This window comes from Mesoplodon densirostris, chromosome 1, assembly GCF_025265405.1.
Source record: "Mesoplodon densirostris isolate mMesDen1 chromosome 1, mMesDen1 primary haplotype, whole genome shotgun sequence".
In the NCBI taxonomy this organism is placed as follows: Eukaryota; Metazoa; Chordata; class Mammalia; order Artiodactyla; family Ziphiidae; genus Mesoplodon; species Mesoplodon densirostris.
The window spans coordinates 11,405,001-11,426,605 of NC_082661.1; the positions used below are offsets into that span (position 1 = coordinate 11,405,001).

General features: G+C 47.7%; 1 protein-coding gene and 1 pseudogene across 1 annotated transcript in view; one reads left to right on the forward strand and one right to left on the reverse strand.

Annotated features, from left to right (window-relative positions):
* The first annotated feature begins 930 nt into the window (after positions 1 to 930).
* LOC132487738 (uncharacterized) lies at positions 931 to 12,290 on the forward strand (annotated as a pseudogene).
* The window catches only part of PLPP4 (phospholipid phosphatase 4), a 132,391-nt gene continuing 115,126 nt past the window's right edge, over positions 4,341 to 21,605 (reverse strand). Inside the window, exon 4 of the mRNA XM_060098357.1 lies at positions 4,341 to 4,390. The gene's annotated coding sequence lies outside the window, so the exon portion shown is untranslated. The remainder of the gene's footprint in view (positions 4,391 to 21,605) is intronic.

Here is a 21,605-nt window from a genome sequence, read left to right on the forward strand (position 1 = left end):
GTATTGTGTGGTTGTATTTATAGGACATTCTAGAAAAGGTACAACCTTCAAAACAGAAAGCAGATCCATGGTCGCCTGGGGCTAGGGACAGAGGAGGGCATGGCGAGCAGAGGAGAAAAGGAAGCTCCCAGGAGGAGGGAGCAGTTCTGTATTTTGTGGTGGTGGTTACACAGCCGTGTACAATGATCAAAACTCAAAAAGCTGGATGTTCAAAATAGGTGAGGTGTATTCTATGTAAATAATACCCCAATAAAAATAGAACACACGGTGATGATGTGATTGCTTCTGTGTGATACTTACAGGATTTAAGCCATGTTAAGACGTGTTAAGTAGCTCAAAATGGAGTCACAGCGGCCAACCTAAATGTCCATGCAGTTGTTTTGAAATGTCTGCCGTAGGACTGCGAGTGTCTTAGAGGGATAAACTAAGAGTGGTACTGAGATAAAAAGTCTAATGCACCACGGACATCACTGGAACACAAGGAACAACTGGTAGAGCCAAGACCCCTCCCCTGTTGCTCCTTAAAAAGAGACGCCACGCCAAGCGGCTGGAAGGCCCTTCTGCTGGAAGGACCTGACTCCAGTCTGCTAGGAGCTGTTCCAGATGGAGCTGCCCAAGGCCCTGTGACCTGTGCCTGACCTGGGACCTTCGCTTGTGCTGAGACGCCTCCTTCCCGGACTTCTCCTAAGAGGGCTGTTACCCGCTTTTTCTATTTTCCCTACTCTGTCTGACCTGTGTTGTGTTCTGATTGGGTGCAATAAACCGTGTGAGTTGTGAATTAAATACTGACTATATTTTGTACATCTCCAGTCCCATGATCCTTACCTGGCCTCAATGCTGGGCCCTCCAACACACACACACATGCAGACACGCACGTGAACACACACATGCACGTGCACACACATGGATACTTTGGCTCCCAAGTGGATCATGGATTGGGGGGCAGAGGTGGACGTGGTGATGCAGGTAGGAGGCATCACAGCAGTTGGGGTGAGAGAGGGTGACCCCTTGGACTAGGGCGGCAACAGCAGAGGGGAGGAGCGGGCAAGTGAGGAGTGGCAGGTGTGAGGTGTATTTTGAAGGTAAAACCAAGAGGAGTTGCTTACGCATGGGACGAAGGGAATCAGGGAAAAGACACCATCAAGGGAGATGCTTGGGGCTGGGGCTTCAGCAGATGAGTTGATAGTGGCCCTACAGGACACAGTATGCAGCACTGACTGAAATTATCAACCAAAAATAAAACGTGATCGTTTGCAAGATCTTTCCCTCCCAGAGTAGAGGACACTCTAAGAACAGCCCCGGAGCACAGTCCCCTTCTCCCCTATCCTGTCCTCAGGGAAAAGGGAGGCAGGAGCAGGGCTCCCAGCCACAGCGCCTGAGAATTGCTGTGAGTCTTCACTACGGATTCCGGGTCCCTCCTTTCCCTCTAACTCATGAACTACAGGGTGGCACCAGGGAATCAGTAATTAAGAGAACAAGGGGGGCTTCCCTGGTGGCTCAGTGGTTGGGAATCCGCCTGCCAATGCAGGGGACGCGGGTTTGAGCCCTGGTCCGGGAAGATCCCCCATGCCGTGGAGCAACTAAGCCCGAGCGCCACAGCTAGTGAGCCTGTGCTCTAGAGCCCACGAGCCACAACTACTGAGCCCACATGCCACAACTACTGAAGCCCGCATGCCTAGAGCCCATGCTCCGCAACAAGAGAAGCCACTGCAACGAGAAGCCCGCGCACTGCAACTAGAGAAGAGCCCGCATGCAGCAACAAAGACACAACACAGCCAAAAATGAAATACTAAATAAAATAAAATAAAATGAACAAGGAAACCACCCCGCCCCCACGTACAGGTAACCTGAGGACCTGGAGAAAGGCGACAGGGGAAAATGCTGGGGACTCTCCCTTCCAAGCTCCCTTACTTCTGGGCTGGCCACAGGACAGAGGACACAGCGCTGGCCAGTGTAGAGGGACTCTGAGCACGCTCACTCCGGGAGGGAAGAAGAGTCTCGCGAACCACAGCTTTCAAGCTGGGGTCCGTTTGCACCGTCTGCAACTTGCTTTGCCAGAGACTGGATTAGTAACCCCTCACATACAAAACAGACCGGGGGCTGGGGAACAAATGCCTTCATTCCTGGCCGTTTTATTAGTGCCTCGAGATGTCGCATTTCCTTCACCTTAATGGAGCGTGAAATTAAAATATATGGATCCACAAAAACACCTGCCTTTTGTGAACTGGCTCGTACTGTTAATTATGTCTCCTAAGGATCCTGCCACACACTTCAGGTTATTACGCCCTTTGTGATTTTAATTACAATTTAATGAAAGCATTTACATGGCCTGTCTCAGGACTTTCAACTGAATAATCATCAGCATTAACAACGTTCTGTTCTTTGTTACTTTTCAGAGTCCTTCCATTTATCTTTAAATGTGTTTATATTAAATTTACATTTCACGGTCCAGAATTTTGTCATCATTAAGTAAAGTGTTAACTCTCTCACTTTCATTCTGCTTGCTATGCAGAGTATGGGGAAAACCGGAATCAAAGAAGTATACGGGCTGCATTGGGTGTTCTTTTTTTAAACAGTAGGTAGCAAAGGCTCCTTTTCCTGCATTTTTATTTTTGACTTTATTTTGAAAATGACGAAATTTTTAGTTAGATCAGAATATTGTTTAAAATTTTACATGAATTTCGGCTCTGGGTTTAAAATGATGTCTCATGAATTGCTATGACTTAGCGTTTAAAGTATCTCACATGTGTTTTCAAAGTTGCTTGTGAGTGTAACTGCTGCAATTTAAAAACATCTGACTTTGGAAGGATGTCACTTCAAGACTTCCGCTCCCCCGACCCCACAACAGGATGGTGGCTCCCTGGCTCGGTGCAGACACAGGTTTGGAAGGACCACAGCAGGAGGGCTGCACTGGGGCTCATTTGATAAGATCTTCACACACTTCCAGGCTGAGCCCGCAGCGGACGTGGCTGATCACAGACATCCTGATGGTTCCAACGGGCACACCCAGGGCAGAGCTATGCAGGTGACCACTTCTCCAGCCACTCGAGTCTTTCCAAATGCAGTCTGTTCTATGGACTGCTGGGAAGTGACAGTCTTCAGACACCAGAAACGCTTCACATCGCAGCAGGCCCAGCAATCTGGAGAACCACTTGGGGCGCGTGACCAGAACTGAACGGAGGGACACCTGCTGCTTTGAAGAGAACCAGCCGGCTGAGGAGCGGCAGGCTCTGTACTGAGACTAAAAACGGTTCTCGACTGGCCGCTTTTCAACAGTTCGAAGAGCTGAGCAAGAGACAGCACACTGCTGATTGTGCTCTGGCACCTTCTGCCGCGCCCCATCATGCTGTAACGCCACCTGCCAGATAGGAATGGGGACGTGCCGCCACTGCCTGAAGAAGCTTTCAAGCACTGGGATCCTACAGGGGAAGAACTCCTACCTGGAGGCTGCTTACTCCATCGTCACCCAGCCGTTCCCTTGAAAGGATACGGTAGCCAGGGCCCTCAGAAAACTGCAGTGACCCCCTCCCCATGCTTGGAATCTTTATTTGCATCGTGTTTGGTGGAAGCCTATGCGTGAGCTTATTCATCTCACTTCCTTCTAGATTCAACGATGCAAAAAGCCCTGGAGATACTAAGGCTGTATCTCCAAGTTGCAAGTCCATTTCAGAGACATAAGCTGTGGCTGACTGTTGTGAAAGTTCTCAGCCTTTGCCCCCAGCTCCACACCTAGAACGACCACAGCCAGAGCTAGCGCTGGGCCAGCTGCTCACCCGGCGGCGGATGTGAGACTCACTGCGGCCCCGAATGACTTGTGCGCTGCACGGCCAACACCACGTCTTCCAGGTGGGACATTTTATTACGCTTTACAACCATGAAATCATCGGACGGTGGCTGAGATAGAAAACATTTCAGATGGAGGAATCGACCAAGCTGCGCCCGCCCACCCTTGCAGCCTCCTTCCAAACCCACAGGTCTCTCAGAGAATGTTCCTGGGTCCTTCCCCTGCAAATTCAGGAGAGCTGAAAGTAGACATTTAAAGTAGCAGGAACACCGTCGGCAAAATGGAAGCAGAAGGATAAGGTGGAGAAACAACTGATGAGGAACACACTACAGAAAACCTCTTCTACCGTGTTATGACAGGTGGTAGAGTGTGGCCTGGGCTCAGCGTCCATCCTCCGAGGTCCCAGTCATACAGGGCCCTCGGTGATCCCCTCAGGGGGCAGGCTGGCTGCGCTGTCGGCCGTGGGCCTCTCATCTTTCTTCAGCGACGGCGGGACTCGTAGGCTGACGTACGGTTTGTGACAAGCTGTGTTGGCCAGAGGCGGGTAGTGCTGTCTGTAGCAAATGTAGGCAAAAATGAGGCCAATGACTCCACCAACAAAAGAATCTAGGACAGAAGAGCAGAACCGGGAGAAACGCGTTATGATTCATTCAAATGTGGCCAGTTATGTTTTCCAGAAAGCACTTTTCCTACCAGCTGCAATGACTGGTTTGCTGATTGGACTCCCTGAAAGACTAAAGCAAAGAGAAACCTCACTGGATCTATAGATCTTGCGGCCTCTGCAAACTCTTATCATTTTAGAACTTAAACATCCCTTTTAAACGTGTACTTGAGTCTTCTCTTTATAGAATATGCAGCTGAACACAGCATGAACTCAGATTTGCCTTCTTGATTTTGAAAATCAATTCCAAATTCTGGAAGAATTCCGGCCATCTCCATGGGATCTGGATACCCTCGGGGGCTGTCATTTCTTTTCCTTTAGCAAGTTCCCACTGGACTCCTGCAACACTGCCGGTGCACCACAGAAACCCAGCGGGGCCTCACAGTCAGTGATTTCCCAGGGATGAAATGAAACTTCTGAGTCACAAAGTGAATGAAACATTTTATGATACACCAGGATTGGCAAACTCGACAGTCCCGGCGGGAGGGGCCCAATGCCTCCGAAAAGCTGCAGATTTTGTCAAGTTGGAGGGTGCTGGGGGGACAGACAAGGCAGGAGAGGGTATCTGTGGGTGAAACAGGCCTCTTCACCACCTCTATGGCGGCCCCTTGCCAAAAAAGGCATTCAGCTGGTTCCCAGTAGAGACCCCATGAAAGCAGCCCATCCCAACAATCTTCACTGTGTGTGTTTGTGTGTGTGTGTGCATGTGTGTGTCATGTGCATGCATGCCCTTTAAACTGACTATGGGTTATTCTTGCCAAAAAGGTCCTAAAATAATGGAAGACCTCCCCTGATAAGAGAAACTTTGCACTCTCATGAAGGTCGCTGCCTGGCTGAACTGTCATCCTCCATTTGGGGGTTTCCACTTTCACCTTCATTACCTTGTTGAATCGCCCACACTTGCTATGGGCAGGGAGCATCAGCCCCATTTTACAGAAGAAATTCAGGCCCAGAGAGGCCAACAAACTTTCCATGGCCCCACCCCTTGTTAATGATGGAACTGGCCTTGAACTCTGGTGTCCCGACTCTGACCTGCACTGCTTCTCAAGGCTGTGCTCAAACCCTGGGAGGTTCATCCCAAGCTTTCTGTTGTCCCAGCTTTCAGAACACAGCAGGCCATGACCGAAGGGCAGTGCACCTGGGTTCAGATGGGGGACAACAGCTTTCCTTTACCAGTGTCAGGGATGTTAAGTCTCCATACCCTTCCCAGTAAGCAACACACTGTGTACTGACCTCAGTTTAAGTCACAAGCTGACTCTCCTGTGTCTCCTGCAGGGGAATTTGGGGTGGCTGTCAAAGAAATATATCTTCCAAGGAAACAAACTGTTCAACCCTTAGATATCTGCACCCCACTTATCAGCCCTTTTGTGATAGGTATTCTGGCTCCATCTAGAATAACGGGGATCATCTCTGAGGAAAACGACAATATTTTGGTATTTTATTATCTTTTGAAGAATTGTTTCTACCTTCAGCATTTTTACTAGACTAAGAGTAAAACGTTTAAAATCACTATAATAAATAGCTTTAAGCTCTTTCAAATAAATATAGTAATTTAGTGCATGTAATTTTATTTATAAACAGCATCAAAACAGGTAAGGAGCACTTCCGGGGAAGATGGCGGAAGAGTAAGACGCAGAGATCACCTTCCTCCCCACAGATACACCAGAAATACAGCTACACGTGGAACAACTCCTACAGAACACCTACTGTAAGCTGGCAGAAGACCACAGACCTCCCAAAAGGCAAGAAACTCCCCACGTACCTGGGTAGGGCAAAGCAGAGAGATTCCCGCACAGAGGATCGGTGCCAACCGGCACTCACCAGCTCGAGAGGCTTGTCTGCTCGCCCGCCGGGGCGGGCGGCGCTGGGTGCTGAGGCTCGGGCTTCAGTCGGAGTGCAGGGAGAGGACTGGGGTTGGCGGCGTGAACACAGCCTGAAGGGGCTAATGCGCCACAGCTACCCGGGAGGGAGTCCGGGAAAAAGTTTGGACCTGCCGAAGAGGCAAGAGACTTTTTCTTCCCTCTTTGTTTCCTGGTGCGTGAGGAGAGGGAATTAAGAGCGCTGCTTGGAGGAGCTACAGAGACGGGCGCGAGGCGGCTGAAAGCGCGGACCCCAGAGACGGGTGTGGGATGCTGGGGCTGCTGCCGCTGCCGCGAGGCCTGTGTGCAAGCGCAGGTCACTGTCCACGCCCCCCTTCCGGGGAGCCTGTGCAGCCCGTCACTGCCGGGGTCCCGGGATCCAGGGACGGCTTCCCTGGGAGAACGCACGGCACACCTCGGGCTGGTGCAATGTCACGCGGGCCTCTGCCGCTGCAGGCTCCACCCGCACTCCGTGCCCCTCCCTGCCCCCCGGCCTGAGTGAGCCAGAGTCCCCGAAGAGGCTGCTCCTTTAACCCTGTCCTGTCTGAGCGAAGAACAGATGCCCTCCAGCAACCTACATGGAGAGGTGGGGCCAAATCCAAAGCTGAGACCCGGGAGCTGTGAGAACAAAGAAGAGAAAGGGAAATCTCTCCCAGCAGCCTCAGAAGCAGTGGATTAAAGCTCCACAATCAACTTGATGTACCCTGCATCTGTGGAATACATGAATAGACAACGAATCATCCCAAATTGAGGAGCCAGGAGTCAGTGCTGTGCCTCTGAGGTGGGAGAGCCAACTTCAGGACACTGGTCCACAAGAGACCTCCCAGCTCCACATAATATCAAATGGCAAAAATCTTCCAGAGATCTCCATCTCAACACCAGCACCCAGCGTCACTCAACGACCAGCAAGCTACAGTGCTGGACACCCTATGCCAAACAACTAGTAAGACAGGAACACAATGTCACCCATTAGCAGAGAGGCTGCCTAAAATCATAAAAAGTCCACAGACACTCAAAAATACACCACCAGATGTGGACCTGTCCACCAGAAAGACAAGATCCAGCCTCATCCACCAGAACACAGGCACTAGTCCCCTCCACCAGGAAGCCTACATAGCCAACTGAACCAACCTTAGCCACTGGGGACAGACACCAAAAACAACGGTAACTACAAACCTGCAGCCTGCAAAAAGGAGACCCCAAACACAGTAAGATAAGCAAAATGAGAAGACAGAAAAACACACAGCAGGAGAAGGAGCAAGATAAAAACCCACCAAACCTAACAAATGAAGAGGAAATAGGCAGTCTACCTGAAAAAGAATTCAGAATAATGATAGTAAAGATGATCCAAGATTCTATTTCCCAGATCCAAAATCTTGGAAATAGAATAGACAAAATGCAAGAAACAGTTAACAAGGACCTAGAAGAACTAAAGATGAATCAAGCATCGATTAAAAACACAATACATGAAATGAAAAATACTCTAGATGGGATCAATAGCAGAATAACTGAGGCAGAAGAACGGATAAGTGACGTGGAAGACAAAATAGTGGAAATAACTGCTGCAGAGCAAAATAAAGAAAAAAGAATGAAAAGAACAGAGGACAGTCTCAGAGACCTCTGGGACAACATTAAACGCACCAACATTCGAATTATAGGGGTTCCAGAAGAAGAAGAGAAAAAGAAAGGGACTGAGAAATTATTTGAAGAGATTAGAGTTGAAAACTTCCCTAATATGGGAAAGGAAATAGTTAATCAAGTCCAGGAGGCACAGAGAGTCCCATACAGAATAAATCCAAGGAGAAATACGCCAAGACACATATTAATCAAACTGTCAAAAATTAAACACAAAGAAGTCATATTAAAAGCAGCAAGGGAAAAACAACAAATAACACACAAGGGAATCCCCATAAGGTTAACAGCTGATCTCTCAGCAGAAACTCTACAAGCCAGAAGGGAGTGGCAGGACATAATTAAAGTGATGAAGGAGAAAAACCTGCAACCAAGACTACACTACCCAGCAAGGATCTCATTCAGATTTGATGGAGGAATTAAAACCTTTACAGACAAGCAAAAGCTGAGAGAGTTCAGCACCACCAAACCAGCTTTACAACAAATGCTAAAGGAACTTCTCTAGGCAAGAAACACAACAGAAGGAAAATACCTACACTAACGAACCCAAAACAATTAAGGAAATGGGAATAGGAACATACATATCGATAATTACCTTAAATGTAAATGGACTAAATGCTCCCACCAAAAGACACAGAGTGGCTGAATGGATACAAAAACAAGACCCATATATATGCTGTCTACAAGAGACCCACTTCAGACCTAGAGACACATACAGATTGAGAGTAAGGGGATGGAAAAAGATATTCTATGCAAATGGAAATCAGAAGAAAGCTAGAATAGCAATTCTCATATCAGACAAAGTAGACTTTAAAATAAAGACTATTAGAAGAGACAAAGAAGGACACTACATAATAATCAAGGGATCGATCCAAGAAGAAGATATAACAATTGTAAATATTTATGCACCCAACATAGGAGCACCTCAATACATAAGGCAAATACTAACAGCCATAAAAGGGGAAATCGACAGTAACACACTCATAGTAGGGGACTTTAACACCCCACTTTCACCAATGGACAGATCATCCAAAATGAAAATAAAAAAGGAAACACAAGCTTTAAATGATACATTAAACAAGATGGACTTAATTGATATTTATAGGACGTTCCATCCAAAAACAACAGAATACACATTTTTCTCAAGTGCTCATGGAACATTCTCCAGGATAGATCATATCTTGGGTCACAAATCAAGCCTTGGTAAATTTAAGAAAATTGAAATTGTATCAAGTATCTTTTCCGACCACAATGCTATGAGACTAGACATCAATTACAGGAAAAGATCTGTAAAAAATACAAACACATGGAGGCTAAACAATACACTACTCAATAACGAAGTGATCACTGAAGAAATCAAAGAGGAAATTAAAAAATACCTAGAAACAAATGACAATGGAGACACGACGACCCAAAACCTATGGGATGCAGCAAAAGCAGTTCTAAGAGGGAAGTTTATAGCAATACAATCCCACCTTAAGAAACAGGAAACATCTCGAATAAACAACCTAACCTTGCACCTAAAGCAATTAGAGAAAGAAGAACAAAAACATCCCAAAGTTAGCAGAAGGAAAGAAATCATAAAAATCAGATCAGAAATAAATGAAAAAGAAATGAAGGAAATGATAGCAAAGATCAGTAAAACTAAAAGCTGGTTCTTTGAGAAGATAAACAAAATTGATAAACCATTAGCCAGACTCATCAAGAAAAAAAGGGAGAAGACTCAAATCAATAGAATTAGAAATGAAAAAGGAGAAGTAACAACTGACACTGCAGAAATACAAAAGATCATGAGAGATTACTATAAGCAACTCTATGCCAATAAAATGGACAACCTGGAAGAAATGGACAAATTCTTAGAAATGCACAACCTGCCAAGACTGAATCAGGAAGAAATAGAAAATATGAACAGACCAATCACAAGCACTGAAATTGAAACTGTGATTAAAAAATCTTCCAACAAACAAAAGCTCAGGACCAGATGGCTTCACAGGCGAATTCTATCAAGCATTTAGAGAAGAGCTAACACCTATCCTTCTGAAACTCTTCCAAAATATAGCAGAGGGAGGAACACTCCCAAACTCATTCTACGAGGCCACCATCACCTTGATACCAAAACCAGGCAAGGATGTCACAAAGAAAGAAAACTACAGGCCAATAGCACTGATGAACACAGATGCAAAAATCCTCAACAAAATACTAGCAACAGAATCCAACAGCACATTAAAAGGATCATACACCATGATTAAGTGGGGTTTATCCCAGGAATGCAAGGATTCTTCAACATATACAAATCAGTCAATGTGATACACCATATTAACAAATTGAAGGAGAAAAACCATATGATCATCTCAATAGATGCAGAGAAAGCTTTCGACAAAATTCAACACCCATTTATGATAAAAACCCTGCAGAAAGTAGGCATAGAGGGAACTTTCTTCAACATAATAAAGGCCATATATGACAAACCCACAGCCAGCATCGTCCTCAATGGTGAAAAACTGAAACCATTTCCACTAAGATCAGGAACAAGACAAGGCTGCCCACTCTCACCACTCTTTTTTTTTTTTTTTTTTTTTTATTTGGGGACCCGTGACAACGTGGGTGCACTCCTCTCTCGGGGGGCTGGTTGGATTGGAGGGCGTGGGATCTAAACAGCACCAGCTGTCCCCGAGGAAATTAGGGGCTGCCAGAAAAAACCAAAAAAGCCGAAAACCTATGCTCCTTATTCCGAGGTGACAGAGGGCCCTCCAGACAACCACCTGGTGTAACCACTAGGAAGGGCGGACTTGGAGGTGACTTCAAAAGGAGTGGATGGTAACAAGGTGAGGAAAGGGGCTCAGCAGCTGCAACGCTGTGCCACTAGAAATGGGGGTGACTTGGTAAAAAGCGGTATCGTCCAGAGACAGGGTCTGGGAACCTCTTCTTGCTGATTGGCGAGAGTCTGGATATTTCAAGGCATAGTTTTTTGGGGATTTCAGTGAAAAAAAGTGGGGGATTCTTCAGTTAGAGGGTGGCAAAGGAAAAGACACCAAGGTTGGGTTCTTCCTAGACACTGGCATCACCCCAGCAGGGGTGGGGTGAGCTAATATCCCCAAAGCTAAGGACCCACACCCTTAAAATTACAAGAGTGGCTTTGGCAGGAGTGCAGGGCCCGGAAATAGGGTGGAAAGGTGCCTGGGGATATTGGAACCACATCCTGGAAAATTTGAGGGTCTTGGCTTTGGGATAGTGTTAGTGGGGGACAGGGACACTGGAGATCAGAGAAGGGGGAGTTTTCTGTGGGGGGCAAAGGTCGAGGGTGGGGTCAACTGAGAGGTACATAGGCTGCTGGGTCTGGTGAAGCTAGCACGAGGCCCAAGGGTGGGAGCTGGTGCCTGGGGTGGGGGTCGTCTAGGGCTTATCCTCAGGTCCCGTGGGTGAGGCGGCGAGTCGGACCGGAGAGTCAAGAGCATGTCCTGGTGAGCTAGCGGGCTTCTCCGGGGGGGCCCCAGCGCGCTCCGGGAGCCTGCCGGTTTTGGGGTGTCTCCTCCCGGGGCACCATGGCGGCACTGGCCAGCAGCCTGATCCGGCAGAAGCGGGAGGTCCACGAGCCCGGGGGCAGCCGGCCCGTGTCGGCGCAGCGGCGCGCGTGTCCCCGCGGCACCAAGTCCCTTTGCCAGAAGCAGCTCCTCATCCTGCTGTCCAAGGTGCGACTGTGCGGGGGGCGGCCCGCGCGGCCGGACCGCTGCCCGGGTGAGTGGCTGGGGCGGGGTCTCCGGGCCGGGGGTCTCTTTGCCTGGGAGGTTGAGGCCAGGGACTCGGAAGAGCGGGGCCCCGACTGACGGGGGCTCCCCGAAAGTGAAAGGGGGTGGGCCTGGACCACAAACTCTCGGCCAGACGATGCCTCAGTTTCCCTTCTCTCTCGCCCATAACCCCGAGTCTCCTTGCTTTCGAGGGCAAGGGGAAGGCTTGAGGGGCTAAGCCTGGTGCCCCGAAGCCTGGCAGCTCCCGCTCGCCCCACCTCCCAACACAGGAGTCCCCACCCCCACCATCCTCTGCCTACGTGCGGTCTCTCGCGATTCCTTCAATGCCGAGCGGAGGGGTCTGGGGGTTCCGGACGCCTGGGTCACCCCGAGGGTTTCTGCGGCTCCGGCAGCCCCGCCCCCGCCCTGGTTCTCCCGCTCCTCCGAGCCTTGGCTCCGTTCCTCCTCGCTGAGCTTGCCTGGCTCGGTACCAATCTCCCCAGCTCTCCCCCGGGTGTCCTTGCAGCTACCTCGCCAGTCCGCCCCTCTGTGCGCCCTCCTCCTGTGACCTGCACTTCAAGAAGGGAGCTGGGCACTCCCCCATGACCGCCTACGCGACTCAGAAATAGGGTCCCACGGGCTCAGGGGACCCTCTGCCGTGAGGAACTCAGAGACACCTCACCACTCTTATTCAACATAGTTTTGGAAGTTTTAGCCATAGCAATCAGAGAAGAAAAGGAAATAAAAGGAATCCAAATTGGAAAAGAAGAAGTAAAGCTGTCACTGTTTGCAGATGACATGATACTATACATAGAGAATCCTAAAGATGCTACCAGAAAACTACTAGAGCTAATCAATGAATTTGGTAAAGTAGCAGGATACAAAATTAATGCACAGAAATCTCTGGCATTCCTATATACTAATGATGAAAAATCTGAAAGTGAAATCAAGGAAACACTCCCATTTACCACTGCAACAAAAAGAATAAAATATCTAGGAATAAACCTACCTAAGGAGACAAAAGACCTGTATGCTGAAAATTATAAGACACTGATGAAAGAAATTAAAGATGATACAAATAGATGGAGAGATATACCATGCTCTTGGATTGGAAGAATCAATATTGTGAAAATGACTCTACTACCCAAAGCAATCTACAGATTCAATGCAATCCCTATCAAACTACCACTGGCATTTTTCACAGAACTAGAACAAAAAATTTCAAAATTTGTTTGGAAAAACAAAAGACCCCGAATAGCCAAAGCAATCTTGAGAACAAAAAACGGAGGTGGAGGAATCAGGCTCCCTGACTTCAGACTATACTACAAAGCTACAGTAATCAAGACAGTGTGGTACTGGCACAAAAACAGAAAGATAGATCAATGGAACAGGATAGAAAGCCCAGAGATAAACCCACACACATATGGTCACCTTATCTGTGATAAAGGAGGCAGGAATGTACAGTGGAGAAAGGACAGCCTCTTCAATAAGTGGTGCTGGGAAAACTGGACAGGGACATGTAAAAGTATGAGATTAGATCATTCCCTAACACCATACACAAAAATAAGCTCAAAATGGATTAAAGACCTAACTGTAAGGCCAGAAACTATCAAACTCTTAGAGGAAAACATAGGCAGAACACTCTATGACATAAATCACAGCAAGATCCTTTTGGACCCACCTCCTAGAGAAATGGAAATAAAAACAAAGATAAACAAATGGGACCTAATGAAACTTCAAAGCTTTTGCACAGCAAAGGAAACCATAAACAAGACCAAAAGACAACCCTCAGAATGGGAGAAAATATTTGCAAATGAAGCAACTGACAAAGGATTAATCTCCAAAATTTATAAGCAGCTCATGCAGCTCAATAGCAAAAAAACAAACAACCCAATCCAAAAATGGGCAGAAGACTTAAATAGGCATTTCTCCAAAGAAGATATACAGACTGCCAACAAACACATGAAAGAATGCTCAACATCATTAATCATTAGAGAAATGCAACTCAAAACTACAATGAGGTATCATCTCACACCAGTCAGAATGGCCATCATCAAGAAATCGAGAAACAATAAATGCTGGAGAGGGTGTGCAGAAAAGGAAACACTCTTGCACTGCTGGTGGGAATGAGAATTGGTACAGCCACTATGGAGGACAGTATGGAGGTTCCTTAAAAAAATAAAAATAGAACTACCATATGACCCAGCAATCCCACTACTAGTCACATACCCTGAGAAAACCATAATTCAAAAAGAGACATGTACCAAAATGTTCATTGCAGCTCTATTCACAATAGCCCAGAGATGGAAACAACCTAAGTGTCCATCATCGGATGAATGGATAAAGAAGATGTGGCACATATATACAATGGAATATTACTCAGCCATAAAAAGAAACGAAACTGAGCTATTTGTAATGAGGTGGATAGACCTAGAGTCTGTCATACAGAGTGAAGTAAGTCAGAAAGAGAAAGACAAATACCGTATGCTAACACATATATATGGAATTTAAGAAAAAAAATGTCATGAGGAACCTAGGGGTAAAACAGGAATAAAGACACAGACCTACCTGAGAATGGACTTGAGGATATGGGGAGGGGGAAGGGTAAGCTGGGACAAAGCGAAAGAGAGGCATGGACATATATACAGTACCAAACGTAAGGCAGATAGCTATTGGGAAGCAGCCGCATAGCACAGGGAGATCAGCTCGGTGCTTTGTGACCGCCTGGAGGGGTGGGATAGGGAGGGTGGGAGGGAGGGACACACAAAAGGGAAGGGATGGGGGAACAGGTGTATATGTATGACTGATTCACTTGGTTATAAAGCAGAAAAAAAAAAAAAAGGGTAATGAAGGTCCACTGTGTGCAGAACAGGTGCCCAGACCCTGCTGTGGCATCTGAGGGTGGACACAGCTGCTAGGGATTGTTTCCCAAGTGCAAATATTGGGTTGGCCAAAAAGTTTGTTTGCGTTTTTCCATAACATCATATTCCATAACAATAGATGAGGTTATCTGCCTGATTAGATGCCTTCCCACTGCTCTTAGTGACTTGATTAAGCCCCTACGGCCTTCAAAGCCACATACCTGGTCCTGCCAACCTCTCAGCCATCCCCGTCCCCTGACTCTGCTGCAGCCACCGTCTTCCTTCTGTTTCTCCAATAGTTCTGCTTCCTCCCCCTTCTCCCCTTCCATCCTGGGAATCCCTTCCCTTCATCTCACCTATTCAATTTCTACTCATCCTTCCAAGCTCAACTCAACATCCTTGTGCAAGGATGCATCACCTGACCTCCAGACTAGACACTGTCTCCCAGGGATACACTTTCATTAGCCCCCGGGGGATAAGAATGGCAAATAGTTCTGAGCTGTGCAATGATGTAATGTTTAACACTGGACTCTACACTCCACCAGGGCAGGGGCCTCTGTCTGGGTCATTGGCTGTTGATTCCTCAGTGCCTGGAACAGCACTTTGCTCACCTTACGCAGAATTAAGTTGGCGGAAGGAAGTGGATGAATGAATATGTGCACAGTAACTGGGGGCTAGATTCTGGTTACTGTCCTGTGGTGTCCTGTGTGGGCCCCATTCCCCTCTCTGGGCCTCAGTTCCCTCATTAGGAGCAAGTGCATGGCCGCTGAGAGGCCTTCTCATGTGAGTGTCCCAGGAATTTGGTCCCCAGGGTCAGCCTACTGAGACTGCCTTCAGATCATTTGGAAACTGCCAAGGCATATCCAGAAAGTAGGTCCTATTCTTGATTGGGATAAAACATCTCTTACAAACAAAGGTCATTCTAACAGGTCAGAGAGAGACTGAATAACTGTAGCTACTTCCTCTCCATAGGAGTGCAAACATGGTGCGACTGTGGCCACCACCTGGCAGAAAAGTGAGGCAAACAGATTAGTGGTCACTCAGCCCTGGTGAGTAGCCTCCAAGGTAGTAGGGGAGGAGAGGACCATCGGAGAGACATCAGTGAGACCCAGGGGCCCATTCTTGCTCCCAGAACAGGCATCTGGGGCCATGGTAAGGTATCCAGCATCTACTCTCACCCCCGGCCTGAGAATCCTCCCAGCTGAGGAATCCTCGACAAAGACACTGCAGCCCTGACCAGGGCAAGTCACTGCACCTCGGAGCCTCAGTCTCCCTAGCTCTCAAACACAAATTTCAATATCCACGTCATTGAGTCGTGACAATGATTTAATGAGAACTGCTTCTGAGCAGTGTATCCCAGAGCACAACACAAAACAAGACCTTAAAATACATTGTCTAAAAAAATAGTGTCTACCACTGTTCCTCCGTTCCTCTCCGGCACTACTGGGGGCTTTCTAGTCCTTCCCCATCCTTCTTCTCACATACCAACTCAGCAGTCTACAGTTGTCATCTCTTTAGCATGGCCAAACTTTCACGGCATTTTAAATAAACGCGTGAACTTAGAAAACATTTGTCACCCAAGAAACTGGAAAGTGATATGTACTATGAATTCCTCAGTGGAGTCACAAGGCATAATTAATGCGATTAAATCAAATTCCTTAAATTGAAAAACTCTTCACAAAGCCTGTGGCCAGCAGCCTGTGAAACGTGCCAGGGCTTTTTCCAGTTCAAGGTCTTAGAGTCACACTATTGTTTTGTTTTTCCAATAGCCCCAGAGAACAGCCCCACAGGGTCTTATTTTTATTAGTATCTGAAATGATCCAGGACAACTGCATTTAAGCCATTGACTACTGAACAGATCACACAGCAAAACCTACAAATAATGCCATTTGACTTTCTATTTTCTGTGACAAGGCATTTTATTAGGTGCATCACTGACCAAAAGACATCAAATCATTCTGAGTATATGTTCCCCAGGCTGACTGGTGCGGCAGCAGCCAGAGAATGGTGATTGCTGTCAATGTTGTTTTCCCATTTAATGGCATGAATAAAAAGTGGTATCATAGGTGCCACCACAGTTATCAGAAGGAACCAGGGCAATGAAAGGTCTAGCGAAGGCGCCTTCTCAGCACAGTCATCCGGGGCTTTGTTTATCACAAAGGTGGTGAACAAGATTTACAAAATGACTTACTTTATGAGAGAGAATGCCACCAAGTGCCACTTGATGAAATCACATTCACATTCTGTAGAGTGTGTGCTGACAGAAAAGCAGGCAGGGGACAAGTGGGCCTTTATTAGGGAAAGAAACTACTTGGGATTGACTTCACCCCAAATATGGTAGCATGGGACGGGGTGGGGCTGTGATTCAGTGGGGGCACATGTGGAGCTCCGTGTCCCCGGAGTACACACGCTGCAGTCTCCTCACTCAGCCTTCATGTCATTCATCCATCCCATCACGTATGTTGCATGGGGATCAGGTGTCAGGCGTGATGCCCGGTCCTAGGACACGAGGCTGAACAAAACAGACATGTTCCCAGTCCTAGGGGAAGTGACAGTCGTATCAGTGAGCTGCAGCTATAGTGCGCGCCATGAGGGAGAAGGTGGGTCTGTGAGATCAGCCAGCAGAGCGCCCTGGCTTGTCTGGACCGGGGGAGTTTCACTGAGGCCAAGACCCACCAGCCAGCCCTGCAGGATAACCAGGTGTGAAGCCGGGGGAGGGGGAAGTGGAGGCAGGGAGGAGGAAGGAAGGGGCGTGGCAAGTCTGAGAAACTGAAGGAAGGTCCATCTTCTCTCAGGGGGTGGTGTCATTATAAGTCTATAGGACGTAAGTTGACTAGGCTTCTGGTGTGGGCTGGAAAAGAAGGGTGTTCCACGTCCCCTCAGCCTGGACCAGGGTCCCCACTGGCTCTCTGGGCTGCTGCCTGTGCACCTCTCAGCCCACATCTACCTCTCGGTGTTGACTCGCACCTTGACTGCCTCACCTTCATTTCCCCAGAGCCCAGCAGACATTCAGTAAATGTTTGGTGAACTGAGATGCACTGAATAACATTTACAAGATGCACTAAGGAACAGACACCACCAGCCACAAAAGGCCACATATTGTGTGATGCCCAGAATATGCGATGTCCAGAAGAGGGAGATCCAGAGAAAGACAGTAGATTCATGGCTGCCAGGGGCTGCAGTGGATGGAAGATATGAACATTTTCTGGAATTGGATGGTGGTGATGGTTGTACAACTCTGAAGATACTAAAAACCTCTGAATTGTGCACTTTACAAGGGAGAATTTATGAATTATGAGTTATGAATTATACCTCAACAAAGCTATTTAAAAGGGGAGGTTAGAATCAACACCTAGTATGCTCCAATGGTAGTAGAAAGAGGGCTAGACTTTGAATCAGGCAACCTGGATTTGAATCCTTACCCATAAAATGGGCATGACCCCAACCCCTTCTCATGAGGTCAAAGGACAGGAAAGGGTCTCATGGAGTCTGGCCTACTGAGTGCCAGCCCTGCTCACCTGCTCTGACACAAACAAGCAGAAAGGCTTCTGAAGATGTGCTATCAAGTCCTTGGGAGGAACACGTCCCTCTCTGTTGCCATGGCAACATCCACCATCACTCAGCTGGTGTGACTTGGGACCTTGTGTGCCTTGGGCTCTATGACCCAAGACCCTAGGGTAAATACCAGCTCTGGATAACTCAACAACCTCACGTGATTGTTTCTGTTCTTTTTATTCTACTACTAATGAAGCGTCCTGTTTTTGTGACTTTGAGTTTCTATAAAAGAACTTACATAGCACAGAATGCACAATCCACCTGGTATACTGTAAGCTGGCAGGGCAGCGCCAAGTCTGTCTACCTCAATACTGTGCCCCCATCAGAGAATGCCTGGCACACAGGCAACATAATGAATGAGTGAATGGATGAACTGTAAAGTTCACTTCTTTTGTTCCTTTTTGAAGAGAAAGAACTTGCAAAGAATAATTTTAGTAAAACCAGTGTATAGAAAAAATGATACTAGTAAGAAAGGAATATGATTTAGCCAAAGTCATTCATTCATTCGTTCCACACATATGTATTGAGCACCGTTATGCATCAAGAATTGTTCCTCCAAAAGATATGCTGAAGTCCTAACCCCCAGTACCTCAGAATATAGCCTTATTTGGATATAGAGTCTGTACAAAGATGAGCAGGTTAAAATCAGATCAGTAGAATGGGCTCTAATCTAATAATGACTGGTGTCCTTATAAAAAGGAGAAATTTGGACACAGGGACAGACACACACGGAGGGAACATGATGTGAAGAAACACAATGAAAATACCATGTAAAGATGGAGGCAGAGACTGGAATTATGCTTCCATAAGCCAAGAAATATCTGGGGCTAAGAAGCTGGAAGAGGCAAGGAAGGCTCTTTCCCGGACAGGTGTCAGAGGGAGTGTGGCTGGCCAACACCTTGATTTTCCGCTTCTAGCCTCCAGGACCATGAGATGATTTCTATTCTTCCAAGCCACTCAGTTTGTGGAACTTTGTTACAGCAGCCCTAGGAAACCAACACAAGTACCTACTAAGTGTCATGCCAACAAAAGAGACACAAATCCCTGCACACAGAGAGGGTATATTCTAGTACAGAGCTCAGCAAACTATGTGCACCATTCATTTACATGCTGTCTATAGCTGCTTTCACGCCACCACTGCCAACTTGAGGAGCTACAACAGAGACTGTATGACCCACATAAAGCCTAAGATATTTACTATCTGACCCTTTACAGAAAAAGTTTGCAGACTCCTACTCAAGTAGATAAGAATGGACAATAATCAATACTAAGAAATGACTTAGTTTGTCAGACGGTGGCAATAAATGAGCAAAAGTGAGAGCCACAGGAAGTGTGGTGGACGGGCTGCGATTTCAGCAGAATGGTCACTTAAGACAGCCTCACTCAAGCTAAGATTAGGAGGGGGAAGGGAAGGAGCCACACACACATCTGAGAGAAGAGCATTCCAGGCACGGGAGAGAGCCAGTGCAAAGGTCCTGAGGTGGGAAAGTGCTGGCATGAACAAGGAGGGGCAGCGCAGAATACTGACAGGGAGGCAGGAACTGAGGGACCAGATCTTAACGCCACTGCAGGACCTGGGCTTTGACGCTGACAGCAGTGGGGAGTGACCAGGGGCTTTTCGCGGAGGTGAGGCACCATGTGTGACAGGGCTTTAAAGGCTCGTTCTGGCTGCAGTGTGAGGGGCGAAGGAGGAAGGAGGGAGGATGGTAGCAGGGCTTCAGCAATAACCCAGGCAACAGGTGAGGGTGGACTACAGTGGGAGAAGGAAGTTGGATTCTGGAACTATTCTGAACATAGAGCCAACAGAAGAAACCAGAGAAAATCACAGCAAACAGAGGGGAGCTTCCCTGGAATAAATGAAGCCAGGCGGTCAACGAGACTTGGGAGCAGCCAAAACCTATCTTCCCTGGGAACTAAGAAATGAGGGACGCCAGGGCAGAGGGCAGAGGGCAGAGGGCCTGGCTGAGAAAGCCTCTCTTGAGGCCCAAAGCTCTCTGTCCAGTGGGTTCTGATTAAAAGGGAGGGGGCGGCCTGGGGCTGCAGACCGCTCGAGCCCTCCCCCGGGGATGCCCTGGGTATGAAGGCAGAGATGGGCAGGCTCATGGGCAGTCAAGGCTCAGAGGTCCCCAGACCCCAAGCAGCAGCATTGGGCAGCTGAAGACGAGTGTGAATGCAGACCCCACCACCCGGGACAGCTGACTGCAGAGGGAAGATGAGGGGAGACGACGGGGGATCTCGGAGGGAGAACCTCAGTGTTCTTGCTCTATGTAAGGCTGGTGGGTTCTGGTGGGAACAATGGTTTCATTCCAAAAGTCTCCTTTTCAAGTCACTTCATTTAGAAAATTTAGAGATTGCTTCTGACAGCCCAAGGGAGGGAGGCCTGGTGAACAGTGTGTGTCCCTCAACTGTGTGTGTGTGGTGGGGGGGGGGGGAGAGGAGGGAGCAGCCTCTACCTGGCTTTTTAGTGTGGCTCATGTACAGTCGGGCACAGTGTCCCTGTCCCCAAACACCCCATCTGCAGAGACTGGAAACTACACGTAAATTCATTTCACATCACAGACCCTTCACAGCCCGGTCAGAGAAACCTGCCAAAGGCAATGGCACCATCCTGAAATTTTCAGCCCAGTCAAGCATGGTATCTGTGACTGACATGGATGCATTCCAGCCTCAGGCTGAGTGGAAACAAACAACTGCTTCCTCCCTTGAGACACGGTTTTCTGGATCATATTCAGAGGGAGGTGCTCTTTCTTATGACGAAACACTACACAGGCACTCAGGGCTGCTTCAAATGACCTATGATTAGAGAATCAGTGTTGGTTAGAAGGCTACCTGAAAGCTGGAGTCACACAAGGAAAGCCTGGACGCAGATACAGGGATCTGAGGGCAGAGGCAGCTCCTTATTAAGTCCATTAATGGAGAAAAACAACGCACTCCTGACCCTTCTAGTGATAACTGTCCACTGACTGGAAGCCACACACACACAAGACTGTGAGTTGGGGCAGAAGAGAGTTCAATGAGGCGCTCTGTTCTTTCTGTGCGTTTTTCTCTCCAGATGTTCTTCCCAGCATGGAAATTCCACAAGTTTTAACTCTGAAAACACACAGTTAATCACAAAGGTAAGCTTCTTTGTGAAGCACTGGCCCTGTGGTTGGCATCACCCATGGACTCTCTAGCTTCTGGGTGACCCGAAAGCCAGCATGTCACAAAGACGTGGAGGACCTTAGCCAGATAAAGATTTATTATCCAGCCAGTGCTTTTATTTCTGAAGAGGTCCTGCTAAGTGTTTCGCTGCCCCTCCAGACCACGGCCTGTGCCCTCCTCACTTAATGAAACAACAGACTTGTGTGTTTGGAGTGGAGCTGGAAAGGCAGAAAAGACCAGAAGGGCGTCGATAACAGAAAACCACTATGATAATGAACAGAGCAAAGCGTTTGAGATATGGGCTATTTACTGTATATGAATATGTAATCGAGTAATTGGATATCCTTCCACATCAGGCGCAGTTGCTTAAATCAAAACTGGAATGGA